Source organism: Magallana gigas, chromosome 4 (assembly GCF_963853765.1).
Source record: "Magallana gigas chromosome 4, xbMagGiga1.1, whole genome shotgun sequence".
Taxonomy (NCBI): Eukaryota; Metazoa; Mollusca; class Bivalvia; order Ostreida; family Ostreidae; genus Magallana; species Magallana gigas.
The window spans coordinates 17,608,495-17,631,450 of NC_088856.1; the positions used below are offsets into that span (position 1 = coordinate 17,608,495).

The 22,956-nt window shown below is 30.2% G+C and overlaps 1 long non-coding RNA gene across 1 annotated transcript; it reads right to left on the minus strand.

The window, feature by feature from the left end:
- Nucleotides 1–8,483: 8,483 nt before the first annotated feature.
- On the minus strand, nucleotides 8,484–18,197 carry LOC117682005 (uncharacterized). The gene is made up of 6 exons (XR_010712905.1): nucleotides 18,149–18,197; nucleotides 11,910–12,037; nucleotides 11,019–11,083; nucleotides 9,807–9,944; nucleotides 9,348–9,407; nucleotides 8,484–9,213 (listed from the first exon to the last, which is right to left on the minus strand). It is a non-coding gene; the product is annotated as an uncharacterized lncRNA (long non-coding RNA).
- Between the last annotated feature and the right edge of the window lie 4,759 nt (nucleotides 18,198–22,956).

A 22,956-nucleotide genomic window follows, 5' to 3' on the forward strand; every position in this document is an offset into this window, starting at 1 on the left:
TCATATTTGAAATATAAAAATACTCAAAACAGGCATAAAACGCTTTCAATAACTGCGTACGTTACGCTGATATGCCAGCAATACCATATAAGAAAAATAAGTAAAAAGTTATAGCTAATTTGCTCGTTTAATCATGTAAATGTTTCACAATTCGTATACATTTGATTTTTCCGTTTTGTACTCAACTAAAGCCGAATGAATACAATGCTATAATTGATAGACATTCATATGAATATTAATAAGATAACAACATGTTGATAATCATTCATTAGATATAAATAAAAGATACAAAGTAAATCGTTTCTGGCCAGTCTATACCCTTTTTAAGCGATAAACGTGACATGATATTTTCCATTCCGTTCCGCTTTCCGTTCCGTTTTTCGTTCCGCGTTTTAGCAACACCCATACATACATGTCTGTGTTTTCCGTATGCAGAAAAGGATTAGGCCCCTAGTTAAGATCAGCTAAAGGAATTCATTATTGTGTTTTAATTGGATTATCATTATGATGTTGACCAATTTAGGTAAGCATAATACATGTAGTAGCAGTAGCGCAATATAATGAGATGCCAGCATGCATATATAAGTTCTACTTTCACTTTCTAAATGTGATCTCCCTTTGACAGCATACTGTATCAGTGTATCATCATCTTTTAATATTTAAATAAGCTTATCATCGTTACCTATCCTATCGCATTTGTAAAGTTTCTGTCATTTTAGTTGCAAAAGTTATTTTTTTCATTTGTCAGCAGACTAGACTGCATGATCATGCAGCACTATTGAGTTGACCCCATATTGACCCTGTATAAAATTTGTGTATTACATGTAAGTAGGTGTAGACACTTATCACTTTTATATGAGTTATAATAGAAAGGAAGGAGTATTTCTTTCCTAATGTATTATAATGCATCAAATACAATGTAGGTCATGACCTTATGGGACTGTTCTGACCCCACGAAGCAGGAAAATACAAAATATCTTCTAATGTCATTATGCATGCATGATGCATCAAATGGTGTAAAGTACATTAATGACCCCCAGGTGTTGTCTTTAACCCCCCAACCCCCATAATAATGTATTTTATCTTATTCATATGTTATACAGTAGTGTTTGATCCATGTGGGTAATTCCTAGCCTAATGATATGTCACTGCTTTGTTTAGGAGACTTTACAATTGCCCCAAATAGGCGAATACACATGGAAGTGATGCATATAACATTTTGTTTATAAATCTTAAAAATTGAATTAAGCAATTTCCAAAATGTTAATCACAAGAGAAAAAGCAATCAAGAAATGATTTAAAATTTGCTACTGTACACATGTAAGAATGTATTAAGAAGACTGAATCTTTTTAACCAGAGTAGATTGGGGGGGGGGGGGTGGATGTGGATATAAACATTTATAATTTGAATAATTTATTGTTATTAATTTTAACTTGTCAATGAATACTAGTTATTGATCCCAAGGTAGAAATATGACCTCTGATCATATCTCAATAGATCATTTGTCAATTATGCAAGGTGTAATATAATTTTTTAAAGAATAACATTTTTTACCAGTTTATGTAAGTTTTTAGACACCCAAATTATATTTTGATTTTAATAGATCATTCGACAAGGGGGGGGGGAGAGAACAGTTTATATTTGAGTTTGTTTGGGAGTTGGGGTTCCAAGTCATATATTTGACAATTTTTTAATGTAATTTAAAATAAGACTAAGCCATGATACAGTCATGAACATGAATAGTATAGAACAAAACACAAACTAATACATATACATGTATATATACATAAGAAGTATTACAAAACAGATGATTGATCTATATCTGTGTTCTTAAATTGAATCATATATCATGTACATATTATATTATTGTTTCTTTGTTCAAAGCATTTAAGATGGTATGTAGGTCATGATCCCAAGTGCTCTTCCTGAAATTATTAAATATCATAAAAACCATCCCCACCTTAATCCAAAGATATTATTCCTCCTTAGGTCATGCAGGCGCATCAGATCATTAGGCGTGTAAGTCATGACCCTAAGGGGTCATCCTGACCCCCTTAGAATTAGAAATTGTCAATTATCTTTAAATTATTGATGTTTGATGATCCTATCTCTATTTAATCTCTATTATTAAGTCTCCCGAATGAAATTTGAAGACTTATTGTTTTTGTACGGTTCTTAATACATGTATTATTATTCTTCATCTTCTTTTTCTTCTTTCCTGCTCTGAACTTGTTTCTTAGAGATGGCTGAACAGAATTGTACAAAACTCTAGGATATGATAGGCCTGCATATCTAGTTGGCACCCTGGTTTGATTTTTCTCGTTTTGGGTTAGACAACCACTTTTCGGGGGAGGGGGATGTCAAAAGGGTGTGGGGTCTAACATTGAACCTTGTAGGAAGAATCGTAGACTCTATTGTAAATGGTAACTTGAAAACGGACAAAGATAATAATATAGGGTTTTCATAATCATATATTGGCTGTTACTGGCAATATATAGGGTTTATTAGATCTGACCCCTGGGGTCATCCCCACCCCCCAGGAATTTGAAATTACTATATATCTCAGAAACTATTTATAATCATGACCCTTAAACCATATATATTCATGTTTCTGATGTCAAGGGGCATCAAATGTTATATAGGTCATGGGCCCTGTGGGTGGTCCTGACCCCCTCAAACAGCAAGTCCCTTAATATCTTCAAAACAGTTGAGATCCCCACCCTTAAACCATATATATTCTTGTTCCTTGTGTCAAGGGGCATCAAACGGTATGTAGGTCATGGGCCCTGGGGGTGGTCATGACCCCCCTTGAACAGGAAGTGCACGAATATCTCGAAAACGGTTGAGATCCCCACCCCTTAACCATATATATTCTTGATCCTTAAAGGGCATCAAAAGGTATGTACTGGTTGGTAATGGGCCTCAGGGTTAAATTTAATTTTTCAAAACCGTAATGCACATCTATGGAACAGTTCCTATCATATCCCAAGGTATGATGTGTCTATCCATTAAATCATAAAAGGATTTCTAGGATCTATGTTTTTTTGAAGTGATAAACGTCAATTTTCTGCTACTTTTTGACTCCCTGGATGAAATTTAAATTTTTAAAACCTTACTGCACATCTATATAACAGTCCCTATCATATCCCAAGATATGATGTGTCTATCCATTAAATCATAAGAGGAGCTCTTGGATCAATGTTTTGTTTTTTAGTAATAAACGTCAATTTTCTGCTACTATTTGACTCCCTGGATGAAATTTAAATTTTTAAAACCTTATTGCACATCTATAGGACAGCCCCAATTATATCCCAAGAGATGACGTAGCTACTCCAAAAGTTGTAAGAGGAGTTCTGGGAACCATATTTTTTTGGCCAAAAAACGTCATTTTTTGTTGCCCACTGATCCCCTTAATAAAAAAAAAAATTCTGGAACCTGATCACGCCTCAATATGACACCCCCAATCATATTCTAGAAGATCATTTGGCTACTGCCCCAAAAAAATGACGTTTTTGAAACCAGTTTTTTTGTAAAAAAACGTCATTTTTCAGCCATTAAATGACCCCCAGGACAAAATTGAAAATTCCGAAACCTTATTGCGCATCTATAGGATACCCTAAAACATATTCCAAAAGATGATTTGTCTACTGTTGAAAATGTAGGAGGAGTTCGAGGAAGAAGGTTTTTTGTGAAAAAACGTCATTTTTTACCAATTATTTGACCCCCAGGACTAACAGAGAATTTTTGAAACCTTTTTACAAAACAACATGATACCCCAAATCAAACTCCAAGAGTTCAGTTTGCTGGTTTATAAGATGTAAGAGCAGTTTGAGAAAGTAAAACGTGACAGACGGACGGACGGACGGACGGACGGACGGACAGACGGACGGACGGACGGAACAGGGTAACAACAATATACCCGAACTTTCTTTAGAAAGTGCGGGTATAATAAGAGGAAAAACAATAGCATATGCAACATTTAAAAACAAACTCCAAAATGAAACTGAAAAAAAGTTAGAGAATGAAATTATATTATATATTAGAACAAAATACTGACAATGAATCAATAAAACTAATTGAGGAAAAACAAACTGAATTCATAAATATTAGAAACCACAAACTTAGAGGAAATTACATAAGGTCAAGAGTTAAATGGATAGAAGAGGGAGAAAAACCATCAAATTATTTTTGTAATTTAGAATCACAAAACTTTATTAGTAAACAAATAACTAAACTAGAAAGAGAAAATGGCCAAATTATATACAATCAAGATGACATCTTAAATGAAACAAAAATGTTTTATGAGAACTTGTATAAGAAGAAAAGACAAATAGAAAATGAAAATATATGTTTGAAACTAAATAATTTGGACACAAGAAAACTTACAGAGGAAGAAAAAGAAAGTATAGAAGGACCTATAAGGGAACATGAAGCCCTGAATTTTTTGAAAAATATGAAAAATGATAAAAGCCCTGGTGCCGATGGCTTAGAGCTGAATTTTTTAATTTTTTTTGGCCTTATTTGAAATACTTTGTTATTAGAGCAATTAATAAATCTTATGAATAGGTGAATTGTCTTCTACCAATAAATTAGGAATAATTACTTGTATCCCAAAACAAGATAAACCAAAACAGTTTTTGAAAAATTGGCGTCCAATAACTTTATAAACAGTTGTATATAAAATAGCGACAGGCTGTATAGCAGAAAGAATTAATTTTTTTTTAGATAAATTAATTAGTAATGATCAAACAGGCTTTGTTAAGGGTAGGTTTATAGGGGAAAATGTCAGACTTGTATAAAATATCATGAACTACACTGAACGTAAACAAATACCAGGTCTAATTATGCTTATTGATTTTGAAAAAGCATTTGATTCAGTTCAAATTTTAGAGTATTTTAATTTTGGTAAATCAATAAAAAAAAATGGATAGAAGTATTCTACAACAATATAACTTCATGCATTATACAAAATGGCATAATATCTGAATATTTCCAACCAGAGAGAGGATGTAGACAAGGGGATCCCATTTCTCCATATTTATTAATACTTTGTGCTGAATTCTTGGTATCTTAATCCGAAATAATAAAAATCTAAAGGGCAAAAATATAGATGGGGAAGAATATAAAATATCGCAGTATGCAGATGACACTTAATTAATCACAGACGGCTCTCCAAAATCTCTTGATGGAATTCTCCAAACACTAGACTTATATGCAAATGTGTCTGGACTAAAGATAAACTTTAGTAAAACAAAAATAATATGGATAGGAAGTAAACAATTCTCAAAAGAAGTTTATCATCACTCTAGATGGAAATTTACTGAATTTGACACAAGGTTTAATCTTTTGGGTATAAGTTTTTCAGTAAATCTGGAATAGGTGATAGATATAAATTATATATAAGTAATGGAAAAGATTGATAAACTCTTAACCAGATGGAATTCTAGAAATCTTACACCGATAGGCAAAATAACAGTTATTAAAACACTTATAGTCCCAAAAATTAATCATTTAATTCTAACACTACCAAACCCAACATTAGAATTTATTTGAAGTTTTGAAAGAAAACTTTTCAAATTTATTTGGAATAAAAAGCCAGACAAAACTAAGAGAAGCACTCTTATTCAAGGATATGAGAATGCCGGATTAAAAAAGATAGATTTTGAAAACTTTATGATAGCACTTAAATCAAGTTGGATTAGAAGGCTTATATTTTCAAATTCAAAATGGACAAACTTGTTTAAAGATAATTTTGGACATAATATGCAAACATTGATGAAATGGTATTGATTTAAAAAATATGATTATGAAAAATTCAAACAATAGATTTTGGAAAGATGTATTGCAATGTTGGAGAACAATTATTGATGTGCAAAAAGGATATTGTGATAGACTGTTTAATGAACACATATGGTATAATCCAGATATTAAAATCGACAATAAATCAATTTCTTTAAGGATTTATTTAATTTAGGTTTTATATATATAGGGGATATGTATGAATATGACAATCAGATTTTTAGTTATAATCAGTTGAAAAAGAGATTCAACTTAAAAACAAATTTTGTTCAATATCTCGGTTTAACACAAGCAATACAAAATTATGTGAAAGTATTAAATATACCGTTAACTAAGACTTGTAATCTTGGTTACCCAAATACAGTAGAAATATTTTGTAGATCTAAGAAGGGTTGTAGTGACATGTACAATCTCTTGATATCAAAGAAAAGAACTTATCCAAAATCAGAAAAAAATGGATGTCAGAAATCAAATTAACTCAAAAACAATGGAGGAAAATTTATAGTCTGCCCTTTAAGTGCAGAAAGGATTCAAAATTACTGTGGCTTCAAAACCAACTTTTACATAGGATCTTGACAATCAATTATCATTTACATAGAGAAGGGATAGTAAATTCTCCACTGTGTTACTTTTGTCAACAGACCCCTGAGACTATAGAACATATTTTTGTTTACTGTTATTTAGTGAAAGAAATATGGATTGATTTGGAGAAATGGATGACAGATATCTTTGGTTTACAAACAAATTTTGACAAATATTCAATCCTTTTTGGAAAATTTGATAATAGAGATATTCATAGGTTGGAAAATTTAATCATTCTTTTCACAAAACAATGTATTCTGCAAACTAAAATGAAAACATCAAGGCTAAATGTAGAAAACATTAAGAAATCTATAACCAGAAGACTGTTTATTGAAAAACTTTTGCTTCTGAAAAACTGTAATTATCATTTGTTTGATATTTATTGGAAAGATATATTTCAACGTTTGGAACATTCATCCCCATCTTTATTCTCTCCTTAATGTCCCTGTTTCTTATTATTTTTTGGTTTCTTTTTTTTTGTTTTTGTTTTGCTCTGTATATTTGAATTTTTCCTTTTCCTTTTTTTTTCTAAAAAGAAAACCATTTTTCACATATATATTTATACCACAACTTGTTCAAATTATATCGTTACTATTCTGAGAAGTAATACATATATGTACATATATACTTTATATCAAAATACTGATTATATCTACCAAACAAATTCTAAAAATTTAATGTATATGTATACATTGCAACATATATTTATATAAATGTTTATGCTATGGTATGTGAATATGTGAAAGTTCAATAAAAAAAAATGATAATAAATAGCAGTCGCATGTAACCGTTAAATATATGTCATTTAATTTTAGATAAAATACAATGCGGGTTTTTTGTTGTTATTTAACAACTAGAGACTAATGTTAAGATTATCTCTATCACATTTACCGGTAGCAAACTGTTACATATTCTTCATTGCAGTATATCAGTCCCTTTGACGACCTCTGTCAATTTCTTCAACAAAACTGAACGGAAACCCTGGACAAGAACTCTGGTCAAGGTAAACATTCGTTCGTTTGTTATCATTGAAGTTGCTTATTTCAGCTTCACTTTGAATCTTTCAAAAATATTAATATTACCTTAACATGAAGCCTTCAATTACTTTATCAACTTCGGACCACCAATTTTTGAAGCATCTGTTCAATGTTTAGATAATGCATTCGAAAACTATATATTTTTTGTTAAATGCATTTAAAAATCTACAGCAACCTAAGAAGTTTTATTAATAAACTTAATGTTGATATGATACTTTGCTTTCAATCATTTATTAAATAGCTTAAAATTTTAAATTTTACAGTATCAGATGCAGGCTCAATAGGAGTTATTTTTTATTAAGGTTTTTGTTTTTTAGAACAACACATGTACAAGACTGCATATCTTATGGTTCTCTGATAACATTATGTTGCTAGATAAAATAAACAAGTGTTCTTAAAATAAAATGGAATTAACCAGCAGCAAAAATGCACATTGATAGGTTAAATATTTAAACGTGTTCGTGTACGAATACTTGTGATTATGAGAATCTATTCTATTTGGGCATTGTGTTAAGATTACGTCATGATTTCTGCATTCCGCGTAAATCTACAAGTTGTATAAAGCGTGTAAAATCAATTATAATTAAAATTAGGTTCATTATCAAAATATGGTTGATTTTATAATGCAAAAATGCATACCCAATCATGCATGCTACAATTTTATGGTAAAAATTCTAAATAAATCTTCTTCACAGAACAAATGTGTGATTGTCATTTATAGACACACCTATTACCTTCTTACATTTTATGAAATAGGATTTTTTTTTATTTACACGTAACTTTTTTTTCATAAAGTATAATGATTTTATTTTACTTCCGGGAGATTCGATTCTCGCTATTTCTTTAAATGTAAACTCTATTGGATTTCTGCATTTTGGTATCGATTTTGCAAACAGTATTACATCGGACTATCTGTGCTGGAACATCTGTCAAGTTGTTGAATCGGACGTACGTGACTCGGTATATATTGGAATACAATGTACCGTCCTTAAAATACAATTCATCGATTTTTTTCATTTGTTATAGAGTATTTATGCGGTGTCTACTTGAGCGAAAATAACCAATTGTGCTTTCGTCTGAATTTATTATATAAATCTAAGAACATTTAGATTACAATTGTGAATCAACAATATAAATCAAATACAAGAATCCTTCGAGAATGTTGCGTAGTATATCAATAGAAAGTTGATATGTATTCTATTGGGTTAAATACAACTTGAAGTTAAAAACTTCATGCTTAACATCAAATGATAAAATTTTGATTCGAACTATATTGTGCCCAAAAATGAATATTTAACGCATGAATTCTTAGCAACATGCAAACAAGGTTGCCAACCGGTTCCAGTACTTTCAGCACTTTGATATTTCATACCTATAAAACCGACCGTCTTCTGGCGTCTGGTAATAATAGTGTACATAGCTTTCTTAATCAAGAACAGCTTTACTTTCATAATGTCACCATTCTCCAACTTAATATTACATAAGTTAAGATTAAAATTGTATTATTTGTGGCACATGGACAGAAAAATAGTAAGTGTGTTTCACTTCATACTGTTCTTGTATTTTCCATTTCAGCAATACCTGTATATATGTCATCAAGGATTGCCCGTCGGCCAGTAGGCCCAGAAAATTGGCAGTATAAATACAATCCTCGAATAATTTCTATTATTAATATAAAACTCAATACAGATCCAACATATATAATTATATTTCTACCAAAATTGGTCTTGTGTTCTGGTGTTTGGTTTGTGCATTTTACTTTATCATTGTTTTCATTTTTGAAGTTGGTTGATTCTGTAAAAACAAAATTCGTATGTAATGATTACCGTTTACTTTTTGCGGGTGTAGAGTCAGCTTAGAAATTAGAGTGCCAGAATGTTTAATTAAAAGTATGTTTTCGTGTTTATTTGTAAATTTGGTAAATGTACCTTGGATTTTTGTGGTTTTCTTTATTTCATCTTTGATCTCATATTCAGATGTCGTTGTCTCTAGAATATAGTTACAATATATCTTCAAATATACCCACTTTAAATAATCACTAGATGATAAAACAGCCCTTTCGGTGACGATCAGACTGACATTTGATATAAAATATTTAAATGTATTTAACAATTTCTAAAACTTTATTTAGTTGCACGACTTTTTTCTCTTTATTAATAATATATATCTTTAACATACGTGCAAAACAATTATATTAACTTAACAAACTTTTAATCAGTATTATATTATTTAAAGTTTTTGATATGCCAGATTTATTCTAAATGCTAGCCACTGACTAGCAAAAGGTTTATGCACTAATTGAGAAAAAATATCATATTTTATATCAAAGAAAAATAAACAAACTTATGAAATATTTTCATGTTTACTAAGAGTACTAAGTATCTCACCAGCTATATGAGGAGTAGAAATACAGCCATAGACATGATGACAAGGTAAACAATCGCACGCCTGGATACACTTAGTGCCGTAAAATAATGCAGGACATATATGTGAGCAGTTGGTACCATAATACCCGTCCGGACATTCTAGATATAGCAATATTACGTTTGAATTTGAATAAATGTGTAATTACTTAAAAAAAAAAGAAGATATGTAGCATATCTAAAAGGGCTTTACAACCCCGAAACAGGCAAACAGTTACACGAAGTTTCGCTTATTAATGCCTTTTTAAACTTTGTTTTAATGCTAAAAAACATATGTATTAAGCAAACAGAAGTAGTATATCGTTTTCAATAGGCATATTACAAAAAAGAAAGATCGTAACGCTTTCTATCGACTAACTAATCAAATTACAATATTTCCCAATCAATAGTTTATAATTTTTTTTTAAAAAGACATCATTCACTTGATTACATTACACCGCCTTTGATGAGGACAAAACACGCTTTTAAAAGAGCTTGTTAGCGCCCATTTTGTGTTTGCTCGCCTTATTTTGCCAAACAATACTTCAAAGCCTTGTAAAAACACCCAGACTGAAATCTACACGCCCTTTATCGATTGGTCGAAACCTACAACAACTGAGGAAACTGACAGGACTAAAATATTCACGCCCTATTTATCGATTGGCCAAAAACTAAAGCAACCTAAGAAAAATTACATACTGCACAAATAGTAATGTTGATGTCAGACTGAAATTCACTTAGAAGAAGATTTCGATTTTTCTTTTAGGAAACGTACTGGCGTACATCAACAGTAATTTAGTTAATTTACTTGCTTTTAACAATCAATTAATAGCTCTTTATTAGCGTTTAAGTTTTGAATTGCATAGTTTCAGTTCTTTTAACTCACGAACACAATTCATGCATGTTAATTGATAAGATTGGAATTAGCTCCTGAAATATTTAATAACATGTACACGTCGTTCGATAACTTCAGCTCTTGTTATATCATATACAAAGTAAAGAGTTGTAATTGTATGAAAGTTAACGTATTGATAAAGGAAAAAAAATTTAATTGTTCGCTTAACATTGTGCGTTGCATTCTGTTATGAAAGTTTTGAAATGGAGCTGAAAATATATGATGTTATCAAATCAGCTATGTATATTTGATCTTGCATATTGTTATATTTTTATGCTTCCTATAAATTAAAAGTGCAATACCTTTGCAAATGCTCCCATCATTATAATGATTAAAAGTACAGTTTTCAGATTTGCCTGGAAAAGCTCTGAAAATCACGATGAAATAAAATTAAGATTAGAAAATTGAAAACAGGCATTCTCCCTCTCTCTTTCTTTCTCTCTTTCTTTCTCTCTCTCACATGCTCTCTCTCTATTTCTTTCTCTCTCTCTCAATCACTCTCTCTCTAAATCTCTCTCTCTCTCTCAATCACTCTCTCTCTAAATCTCTCTCTCTCTCAATCACTCTCTCTCTAAATCTCTCTCTCTTTCTCTCTCTTTTGATCGATCGATTGAGAAAATAAGTAATGTTTACATATAAATGTCATAAGATGGAAAAATGTGATTTGAAAACACTATTGAAATACTTGTAATAAATGGCGCAATTCAACAACAAGCATTGTACAAAGATAAAAGTATGTACTTCGCCAGCCAAAAAATTGACCATAAAATCCATTATTTGTTTCACTCCGTAAATAAATAGTACAAATGGAGTAAAACGCCAACACAAAAATTACATTACATACAGCATATGCATATACTGTATTTAGAAATCTTTCTACATTATTAAATCCATGAACAATGGAAAGAAATTTTACAAACTAAATATGGTTGTTAACGTTAAAAATGATTTTTTCCTTTAATAAGGTGTCAACACAAAATACAATCCCATTCATTTTAAGATTTACATAAAGACATTGTAATTGTAATATTTTATAATTGGGACATCTTAAATCAGATTCTATTATATAAAACAAATTTTTTCACCCAGGTGGTCAATAGATAAAAAACAATATTGATTTATAAATTGTTTGTAAAACAAAGAAAATGCAGAAAAAACAGAACTGATAAAACTCTAGATCTCCTAAAACATACCTTGTGAACTTATCTAAATGGAGTGTCCACAGCAAAGGAATGGCCAATGTAAATCCACAATGAGAATTTAGGTACATCTTTTTTTATTCAAAAATGTAATGATTCCCATTTAACATTATATTTCATCTCTAGAAATAAGGAAGTAATTAATAGATAAAAAGCAAAGAGGAAATTTATGATTGTGTAAAATAAACAATTTATGAAGATTAATCTATTTGCATTCCACATATATTTGGAAGGTAACGTGTGTGGAAAACGATCATAGTACAAACACGATAAACGGAGTGGTCAAAGGTTAAATGATTAGTTTTCTAATGACGTCACAAACGTTGACAGTTGTTCAACTGCAACTTCATAAGAAGATTGTTTTGCCTCGGATTAGAATGCATCGACGTCATTGGATGAAAGGCGCCACGTGATTGCATTACACATTTCTTTAAACGGCGAACGTCAAAGTTTATACGGCAACATAGCGGACGTAAAGACATTTTCACTGATTTTTTAAACAAACATTCGACCGTACCTTTTGTTTTTTAAGCCCTAAAATAATTAGAGTGATCTCCCTTTGCCCGTGACGTAAAATTATGGTCCTACAATGGCATTGAGGATGCAGACGAATGACGAGGAGCGATAAAAATAAGAATTTATTTGAATTTAATTGTGTATTATCTATTGTTTGTTTACATACATTGTATCAAACTTAAAGAGAATTGGACACGAATGAGCTAAAAATTTTGCAAATTATATTTTTCCATTTTTGAAGTCTAGAGTGGTCAGTATGGATGTTTTTAATGCTTTCTCAAAATTTAGAAGTTAAATAACGAGTAACACGAAAGATGCGTAGGTTAAAAATCTTTGTTTTGTAAACAAAGCTCGAGTCCTGTTATTGTATACATATGTGTTGTATTGGTATAAACTTTAATCTAATATTGTTTTTTGTTGTTGATGATTATTTAGAAATACATTGAATCAGCGTATCTTGTTTGTCCTATGTTATTTTGTCAAAAAAATTATATTTTCTTATATTGTACATTATTTGTAAACAGACATAAGAATCGAGCTTAGTTTACATAACAATGCCTTCTTATCTCTGGATCTTGATTGTAGCTTTACTTTTAACTTTCAAAATGTGTTGAATCATTCAAAATCCACAAATAAACCATTTTATACATAAATGAAATAATAATAATAATTTTTTATGAATTTTAATTTAATTTGATCCAAACTCGGGTCTAGGTCACTTTAAGTCCTCGACCACACAAAATGCTTAATAGGTTTGTAACTGACTGTCTACAAAATCTTGTGGGTCCATAGAAAGTTAGGTGTTTTTTTTGAATTTCTTTCAAAATAAAAACCCAAAATAACATGTTTCCACTGTATATCAAATCCTATAACTAAGCTTAAAGTTGACCATATCATCTTAACATGTTTACACTCAAAATCAAATGTTTTACATCTTCAATTTCGCTTTACATATTACAAGATGCAGAAGACCTATATTTGCATTCAAAAAGTAAACTGTTACAGCACACTGTATTGCTCAGCCATTTGTAATTAAATTTACATATTCGTTTGTCATATATATTTCTTACTTTGTTTTTTGTAGATGTCATTTTAATATTGTGCCTGGTGACAGGGAGGCTTAAATTTTTTGAACAACAAATTTTCGTAGAAAAATTAACATTTTTTTTTGTCTTCAATACCATGCAAACCAATAATAATAAGAAAATCACAATTGGATACTTTTTGTAGATATTAACAACACTGAATAATTAATTTAATGATTTTTCATATATTGCATTTCTAACTATTCTATATTCACACATCCAGTTAGCTTTGAGTTTTAGAGTAGATGACAATTCTTGAAGTATTTCGAATTGACCATCAGAATTAAAAAGGTCCTTTACATACAATATGCCGCTTTGATTCCAACTTTTATGACAAATTGAAACAAATGCCAAATTGGTTGTTTAGCAAAATTTATATAAGATTATTTAGTAACGTCAATGGGTTTTTTTTTTTACAATCATTGAAACTACAAAATACTTCTCTTTAAAAAATATAGGGAGTTTAAGAATTATTCCAAAATTAGAGTTATAAGTCTCCGACATAATAGCTATTTACATTTCAAATTCTTAGATAACTATCAACTATTTTGTTCCTTATGTATGTTCTTTCAATCAATATTTTAAACAATGCAGCTTTCAAGGCCTTAAACTTCGATTCAATATCAACAACTCCTATTCCGCCATCTTCTTGCCTTACAATTACAGTAACTCTTTTTATTCTATATCTTTTATTCCAAATGAAATTAAGTATGCTATTTTTCAGTTGTTTAATATACTCAAAATAAAATCCACATAAATTATCTTAGATATATGAATTAACAATGCATGCTTTTCCAAATATAGTTAATTTTCTCATTTTCCAGGACTCGAATAGTTTTCCCATATTTTTGAAAAGAGTGTAACCAATTAGGTTCATAGCATTGATTTTTATTATATCTAATGTAAATACCAAGACATCTAACAGCATCATTGGTTACATCAATGCCGCTTATATTATTATATTTGTCTTTTAAACTACCAAGTAGTATACATTGCGGCTTTTCTTATATCATTATATCTGTCCTTTAAACTACCAAGTAGTATACATTGCGGCTTTTTTTTTTATTTTACTTTTGATCCAGCGTGTTTACAGAACTCTTTAACAGTCTTTATTGCAACATTTAAAGAAGAAATATTTTTCAAGGCTATAGTAACATCATCTGCATGTTAAAGAGTTTTTGAATCGTCTACCATGTTTGATATATTTATTCCTGGAATTTGTCTTTTAAACTACCAAGTAGTATACATTGCGGCTTTTCTTATATTATTATATTTGTCTTTTAAACTACCAAGTAGTATACATTGCGGCTTTTTTTAAATTTTACTTTTGATCCAGCGTGTTTACAGAACTCTTTAACAGTCGTTATTGCAACATTTAAAGAAGAAATATTTTTCAAGGCTATAGTAACATCATCTGCATGTTAAAGAGTTTTTAAATCGTCTACCATGTTTGATATATTTATTCCTTGCATTTTGGAATTGTGTTTTGATTTATAAGTAAATATTTCCGCAACAAACAGATATAACAGTGCTGAGATAGGACACCCTTGTCTCATACCTCTATTCCTTTTGCAAATTTTCGAAATCCATCCATTGTTCTCAACTCTAAAAATTGGATTTGTGTAAAGAATTTTGACTCATGAAATAAAATTTTCACCAAAATTAAATTTTTTTAAAGCTTGAAAAAGGAAATTCCACTCGACTGAATGAAATGCTTTTTCAAAACCTAAAAATAACAATAAACCTTTATGCAGTATTCATAGATGTGTAAAATTAATCTTGCATTTATGCCTATAAAGCGCCCTTTTATATACGCTGATTTTTTCTTGCTAATCAGTTTATCAATAACTGTTTGTAATTTTTTGGCAAGGAGAAAACCAAAATTTTATAGTCGGTATTTGTTGAACTTAGTGTTCTGTAATTTTTAAGGCTGTTTCTGTCCATTTTCTTAAATAAAAGAGTGATAAGAGCTAACCGCTGTGAAAAGGGTAGTTCCTGTTCATCAAAAATACTTAGGAAAACTTCATCAAAGATTGGTCCATTGTTTCCCAAAATCATTTATAAAATTCAGTCGGTATACCGTCTAAACCCGGGGATTTGTAATTTTTTGAATTATTTACTGCATCTGCGCATTCATCAGTTGTAGGTAATAAGTCGCAATATTCTTTTTCACTATTGCTAAGTTTTGGACATTCAACGTCATTTAATTAAGCATTTATATCGTCATTTTTAATAGATTTACTTTTATATAGGTTTTCATGACAGTGACACATTTCTTCTATAATTCTGCTATTGCTTGCTACATTTTTGTTATCGGTTTTTATTTCTAATATCGATTGTTAGCTCGATGTTTTTTTTTCCAAACCTAAAAAGAATTATGTATTTCGTTCACCTTCGTTAATACATTTTGCTTTAAATCTAATCTGCGCTCCTTTAGCTATTTCATCGTAATTGTAATATATAAATTCCTTTTCAAGTTTTCTTTTTTCATTCATATCAATATCTCCGCTAGGTAAATTTTTCTATATCATCTATTCTTTCCTCAATCAATTTTATTCTATATTTTACATTGTTTTTGGATTGTCTTGCGTTATTCATGGAATAATCACGAACTTTCATTTTAAAAGTTTCCCATATTGATATTTGATCTAATGAGTCATCTATGTTTTTGAATTATTCTAAGATTCCGCGTTTGTAGTCTTCGTTCTATAGATGCGAGATATTTAATTTCCAGTATCCTTTACCTCTCTCCAAATTACTAAAATTAAAATTACATTTTATTAACCCGTGGCCACTTAACCGCGTTGTTTTTTTTTGTGTACCTGGTATTTTTCGAACAACAATATTGTTTTACATAATCGATTGAGTCATTGCGCACAAAAATGTAATTTACTTTACTCTTCGGGAAATTTTCAGCATCACACCAGATATAATCATTTTTTTTTTTGGGGGGGGGGGGGGATTTTTATTCAGCCACACATCGACTAGATCCAATTTATTTGTTATTATACTTACCTTTTTTAGCAGAATTTGTCATTTTTTTTAAAATTGCAATTGAAGTCACCGTCGATGATTAGTTTTCTATCTTGTGAAGTATGGGAAGAAAAAAATGTATTTAGCAAGTTAAAAAATACTATTCTATCACTTTTTTATTGGGAGCATGTATATTTACATCATCCAGTGTCTTTGTCTGTGATAACACTACGTATCGATTTTGTACTATATAACCCATAATACAAATGACGCCAAATTGAGGCGCCGGTGGGGTTTGCTCAGTTATAGTTAAAGATTTAATTGTACGATGGCTTAGAATTATATAAATATAAGTATCTATCATAAAGCCCTTCCGGCTTTATTGGATTTGATCACGCCCCGACCAAAATTATCACCTCATAATACCCAAAGAATGATTCCTTATTCCTTATATATTAAGTTTACAATTGTAAATAAAGTTTTATCTATTTTAGCATTTACCAGAAGTTTCCTTCCATTATTTGACTTATGCACATTTTGCAATTGAAGTCACCGTCGATGATTAGTTTTCTATCTTGTGAAGTATGGGAAGAAAAAAATGTATTTAGCAAGTTAAAAAATACTATTCTATCACTTTCTTTATTGGGAGCATGTATATTTACATCATCCAGTGTCTTTGTCTGTGATAACACTACGTATCGATTTTGTACTATATAACCCATAATACAAATGACGCCAAATGGAGGCGCCGGTGGGGTTTGCTCATTTATAGTTAAAGATTTAATTGTACGATGGCTTAAAATTATATAAATATAAGTATCTATCATAAAGCCCTTCTGGCTTTATTGGATTTGATCACGCCCCGACCAAAAGTATCACCTCATAATACCCAAAGAATGATTCCTTATTCCTTATATATTAAGTTAACAATTGTAAATAAAGTTTTATCTATTTTAGCATTTACCAGAAGTTTCCTTCCATCATTTGACTTATGCACATTTAATAATCTATATTACATTTTTTATTTTAAAAAAAACCCGGAAACGCCTCTACTTAAGGGGGTGTCGGTGAAAGCATGAATAGCTTTTCCGTTCCATTTTCTATCATACAATTCAGCACGTTTCTCTATTAAATGTGTTTCTCGTAAAAGTGTTATATTAGTCTTATTTTCTTCTAGCCATGAAAAAAATTATCTCTTTTTTCTGACGAATTAGGACCTCTTACATTCACTGATACTAAATCTAAATTTGCCATATTACAAAATATTCGTTGAGAAAAAATAATAATGATAATAATAAATAAATAAAAATAAAGGAAGTAGTAAACTTCGAATGCTATATGAAAAAATTGTAAGGAAAAAATATCAACATCGTTACTATTTGATGAAGCGTATGTTATTATAACCAAGATCGTGTCGTGAATTGATTTAAATGTTGCAGTACTGTACGTTGTAAACAATGCATCACGTTATTCACCTTGCTAAGTCTTGATATTCTACACAACCGTCTAAAAATGGTTATGATTTGTTATGTGATATGGATTATCAATTATTTTGTCACATCACAAAATTCGCAATTCTGAGTAACTTATTTTTAAAAATACTCTCCAAACTCCCCCTTAATGTCTTATCTCCAATTAAAAACGTGTATATATACTTACCAAGGCCTTGCATATACACGTATAACCTTCCTGTTTTTGTGATAGACTGATACAGTATTTTTAGTTTAGAGCACCATATTGATTAATATAAGTGTCGTTAGATATTTCCTGTTGGATCGGGGGATACACGGATAACAATAGTTTGTTTATATTATATCACCGGGATATTCGGCGACAATTATAAGAGCTGAATGCTCTAGATGGTAAAAAGCACTTCATTAGAACTTTAGATCGGAAGGGGAGGGGGATTCTTGAAATCCAAAAACTTTACCCAAACAATATATCCGGAGCCTAATTTTTGACGCACGACAATGATGAACAAAATAATATGAATTAATATTGTAAACAGTATCAGTTGGCACTATAAGCATGTAGTCAAACTTCAATTTTTGAATTTATGTTTATACACTTCAGCTATAATGTAATATAGATATAGCAAATAGATAACAAATAAAGGAATGTAAAGGAATATATATGGTTTGAGCCTAGAATGGCCCCCAAAAATGAACATTGGCATTTTACTGTAATTCTTTGTTTTATTTGTATAAATATACGTTTAATTTTTTCATAATTTTTCATAATTTTCATGAAATTTATTTCTCACATCCCATTACACATTCTCTGTTGCAATAAAACTCCACATAAACCATATCAAGAAGTGAATTTCTGTTTAATATATCGTATAATGATAATTCATTGTGTTAACGGCATTGTCGGTCAGTTGTGTCATCCAATGTATATCGTAATGCATTGTTGATTTTATGTTTTCCAGTCACCAATTCCAATGACTGATTTGTTACACGATGATACTTGTCAGTTTCTTGTTGCAGCGCTTTTATTCGCGTGATTTAGTTCTCTGTTGTAAACTGCTTTGCTCAAACTATGGCGGGTATTAGTATGTTGACATAATGACGTCACAAATATTGATCCAATAAATAACGATCCAACAAATAACGAGCTGAGCTGTTTGCAGGGATGATTATATTTATTGTTAATTGGGATAAACGGATGAAATAATATTGTTTAATCAATTGGTCTGTAAGACAACTCTAAAATCAACTATAAAAAGAACTAGACACGATCTCGTTGCGAGCAACGAGGAGGTCTTCCGTCCGATTTTTAGAATAAGGAATGGCCTTACTTTTGATCTTCGTCAACGAAACTTATCCAGAAAAGGAGGCGGAATCTATTAGTGTTATGGGTGAAAGACTATCTATCCCTTTGGTGTCCCTTAGGGATCAGCTCCTTTTCATTCATTTTCGTTAAAAAATATTTTTGTGTACCGCTAATAAGTGTTTAGAAATTGGTTACCGTTTTTGAGATATCTGGGGAAAATCGTTTGGATATCCGGTCCTAAAACTCTTTTAGGGTCCAGATAACAAACAATATATGGCTGTACATTGTTAAGCACATTATTTTGAGCATCTTTTGTTAAATACTGCTTTCCAGAATTTTCCTCTATTTCGAGATATTGAAGATCAAAGTGTTGGACTTCTGGCCCCTTAAAATCCCTAATTACATAACATAGGAGGAAATGATTACCATGTATAGGTAAATAACCTTAGAATGAACATTATTGCTTCTATAACGTATCACAAAATATTTCACGGTAAAAAGTTATCATTAAAAGACTTTAGGGCCCCCTCAGCCCCTTATTTGAAAGGCTAGCCCCTTTTTCATGATTTCAAATGAAAGCTCTAATCAATTTAAACACATTTTGTTCAACAAGTGTTTACAAATTTTGTACCGTTCTCGAGATATGTTGAGAGGGTCGTTTTAGGGGCCGACCCTGTAACTCCTTTTAGGGACCGCATAACAAAGAAATAATGGTTGCAAATAGTTAAGCTTCATATTTTGAGCATCTTTTGTTCAATATTGCTTTTCAAAATTTTCCTACTTTTTGAGATATTGAGCATCAAATTTTTGGACTTCTGGCCCCTTAAAACCCCTAATTACGTAACATGGGAGTTAATGATTGCCATGTGTAGGTGGATAACGTTAGAATGAACATAATTGCTTCTTTAAATTATCACAAAATATTTCGCAGTGAAAAGTTATCAGTAAAAGACTTTAGATCCCCTCAGCCCCTTATTTGAAGGCCCAGCCCCTTTCGATTGATGTCACATAAAAGCTCTTGGCTTTATAAAGATTTTTTGTTCTACATGTTATAACAAAATACAATCAAGGAAAGAGATATTGAAAGAAATTCACAAAAAATCACGACGCTTTTTTAACTGTAATTTTCGAGCTCGGGCGAGCTTCGGCGCTTTTGGTCACAGGAAAATATATATACCACATGTCAGATCTACAACCTTTTGTCTACAATCCCTGAAATTTTGAACTCAATATCTTAAATCGTTTAGGAGTTTACCCCTGGACAAGCCGACCCTCTGAAAATCGTTAAATTGTAAATAACTCAAAACCGGAAGTGACGTCATCATTAAAAAAATTCCAATAAGGTTCAGATCATTATCTATCAGACCTAAAAGTTTCATGTAAATCGGTGGAGTAGTTTTCGAGAAATCGTGTACACAAAATTGGTTGGGAAAAAAAAGAAAAATAACTAGATGCGATCTCGTTGCGAGCAACGAGTGGGTCTTCCGTCCAATTTTTTCATCAGATCCTTATAATGAGATAAGGTTATTGACCAATCATTTCGAGAAAGATATCATAAAACGCAATATTGAAAGCGTAACTTAAATATTATGTTTAAAAATTAGTCTTAGACAATTTAAACACGACTAAATTAAAAATTTTGTTTTCAAATTTGTCTGAGGTCATTTTAACCAAATTTATTAAATTTAATTTTTTTTAAATTCAAAATTCATTTAATCATTTCGAGAAAGATGTCATCAGACGCAGAATTGTAAGTGCACTTTAGATACCATGTTTTAAAATTAGTCTGAGGTCATTTTAACACGATTTAATTAAATTAGATTTTTAAAAAAATTTAGAATTCATCCAATCAATTCGAGAAAGATGTCATCAGACGCAGAATTGTAAGCACAACTTAGATATCATGTCTTTAAATTGGTCTGAGGTCATTTTAACCCGATTTAATTAAATTTAAAAAATTTAAAAAATTAAAAAATTCATCTAATCAATTCGAAAAAGATGTCATCAGACGCAGAATTGAAAGCGCAACTTAGATATCAGGTATTTGAATTAGTCTGAGGTCATTTAAACACGATTTAATAAAATTTAAAATTTTATAAAAAATTAAAATCCATCCAATCATCTCGAGAAAGATGTCATCAAACGCAGAATTGTAAGCGCAAGTTAGATATTATGTTTTTAAATTAGTATAAGGTCATTTAAACACGATTTAAATAAATTTTTAAAATTTTCAAAAAAATTAAAATTCATCCTATCATTTCGAGAAAGAAGTCGTTAGATGCAGAATTGTAAGTGCAATTTAAATATTTTGTTTTTAAATTAGTCCGAGGTCATTTTAACCCAATTTAATTAAATTTAATTTTTTTTAATTCAAAATTCATTTAATCATTTCGAGAAAGATGTCATCAGACGCAGAATTGTAAGCGCATTTTAGATACCATGTTTTAAAATTAGTCTGAGGTCATTTTAACACGATTTAATTAAATTTAATTTTGAAAAAAAATTAGAATTCATCCAATCAATTCGAAAAAGATGTCATCAGACGCGGAATAGTAAGCGCAACTTAGATATTATGTTTGAAATTTAGTCTGAGGTCATTTTAACGCGATTTAAATGAAATTAAAAATTTTGAAAAATTTAAAATTCATCCAATCAATTCGAAAAAGATGTCATCAGACGCAGAATTGTAAGCACGACTTAGATATCATGTTTTAAAATTAGTCTGAGGTCATTTTAACGCGATTTAAATGAGTTTAACATTTGTAAAAAATTTTAAATTCATTCGATCAATTCGAAAAAGATGTCATCAGACACAGAATTGTAAGCGCAACTCAAATATCATGTTTGAAAATAAGTCTGAGGTCATTTTAATGCGATTAAAATGAGTTTAAAATTTTTTAAAAATTTAAAATTCATCCGATCAATTCGAGAGAATTGTAATCCCACGCATAATTGTAAGCGTAACCTAAATATCATGTTTTGAAATTAGTCTGAGATCATTTAAACATTAAATTAATTTAAAATTTTCAAAAAATTAAAAAATCATCAAATCAAATCAAGAAAGAAGTCATTAGACGCAGAATTGTAAGCGCAACTTAAATGTTACATTTAAAAATTAGTCTGATGTCAATTTATTAAGATTTAATCAAATTTAATTTCTTTTAAAAATTTAAAATTTATTTAATCATTTCGAGAAAGATGTCATCAGACGCTGAATTGTAAGAGCAACTTGGATATCATGTTTTAAAATTAGTCTGAAATCATTTTAACACGATTTAATTAAATTTTAAATTTTAAAAAAAATAAATTTCATCCAATTTATTCGAGAAAGATTTCATTGGACACAAAATTGTAAGTGCAACTTAGATATTATGTTTTAAAATTAGTCTGAGGTCATTTTATTACGATTTAATTAAATTTAAAATTTTCAAAAAATTTAAATTTCATCTCATCAATTTGAAAAAGATTTATTTAGACGCAGAATTAAAGTGCATCTTAGATATTATGTTTTCAAATTAGTCTGAGGTCATTATAACACATTTAATATGAGTTTTAAAATTTAGCTTCCCTACTCGGAATTTCCGGACAATGATTTTCCTCGTAAGGCTAGATGTTCATGTTATCTATCATTTCTGAAAATTTCAGCTTCTTAACTTTGCTCGTTTTTGAGGAAATGTGTGGACAAGGAGAAT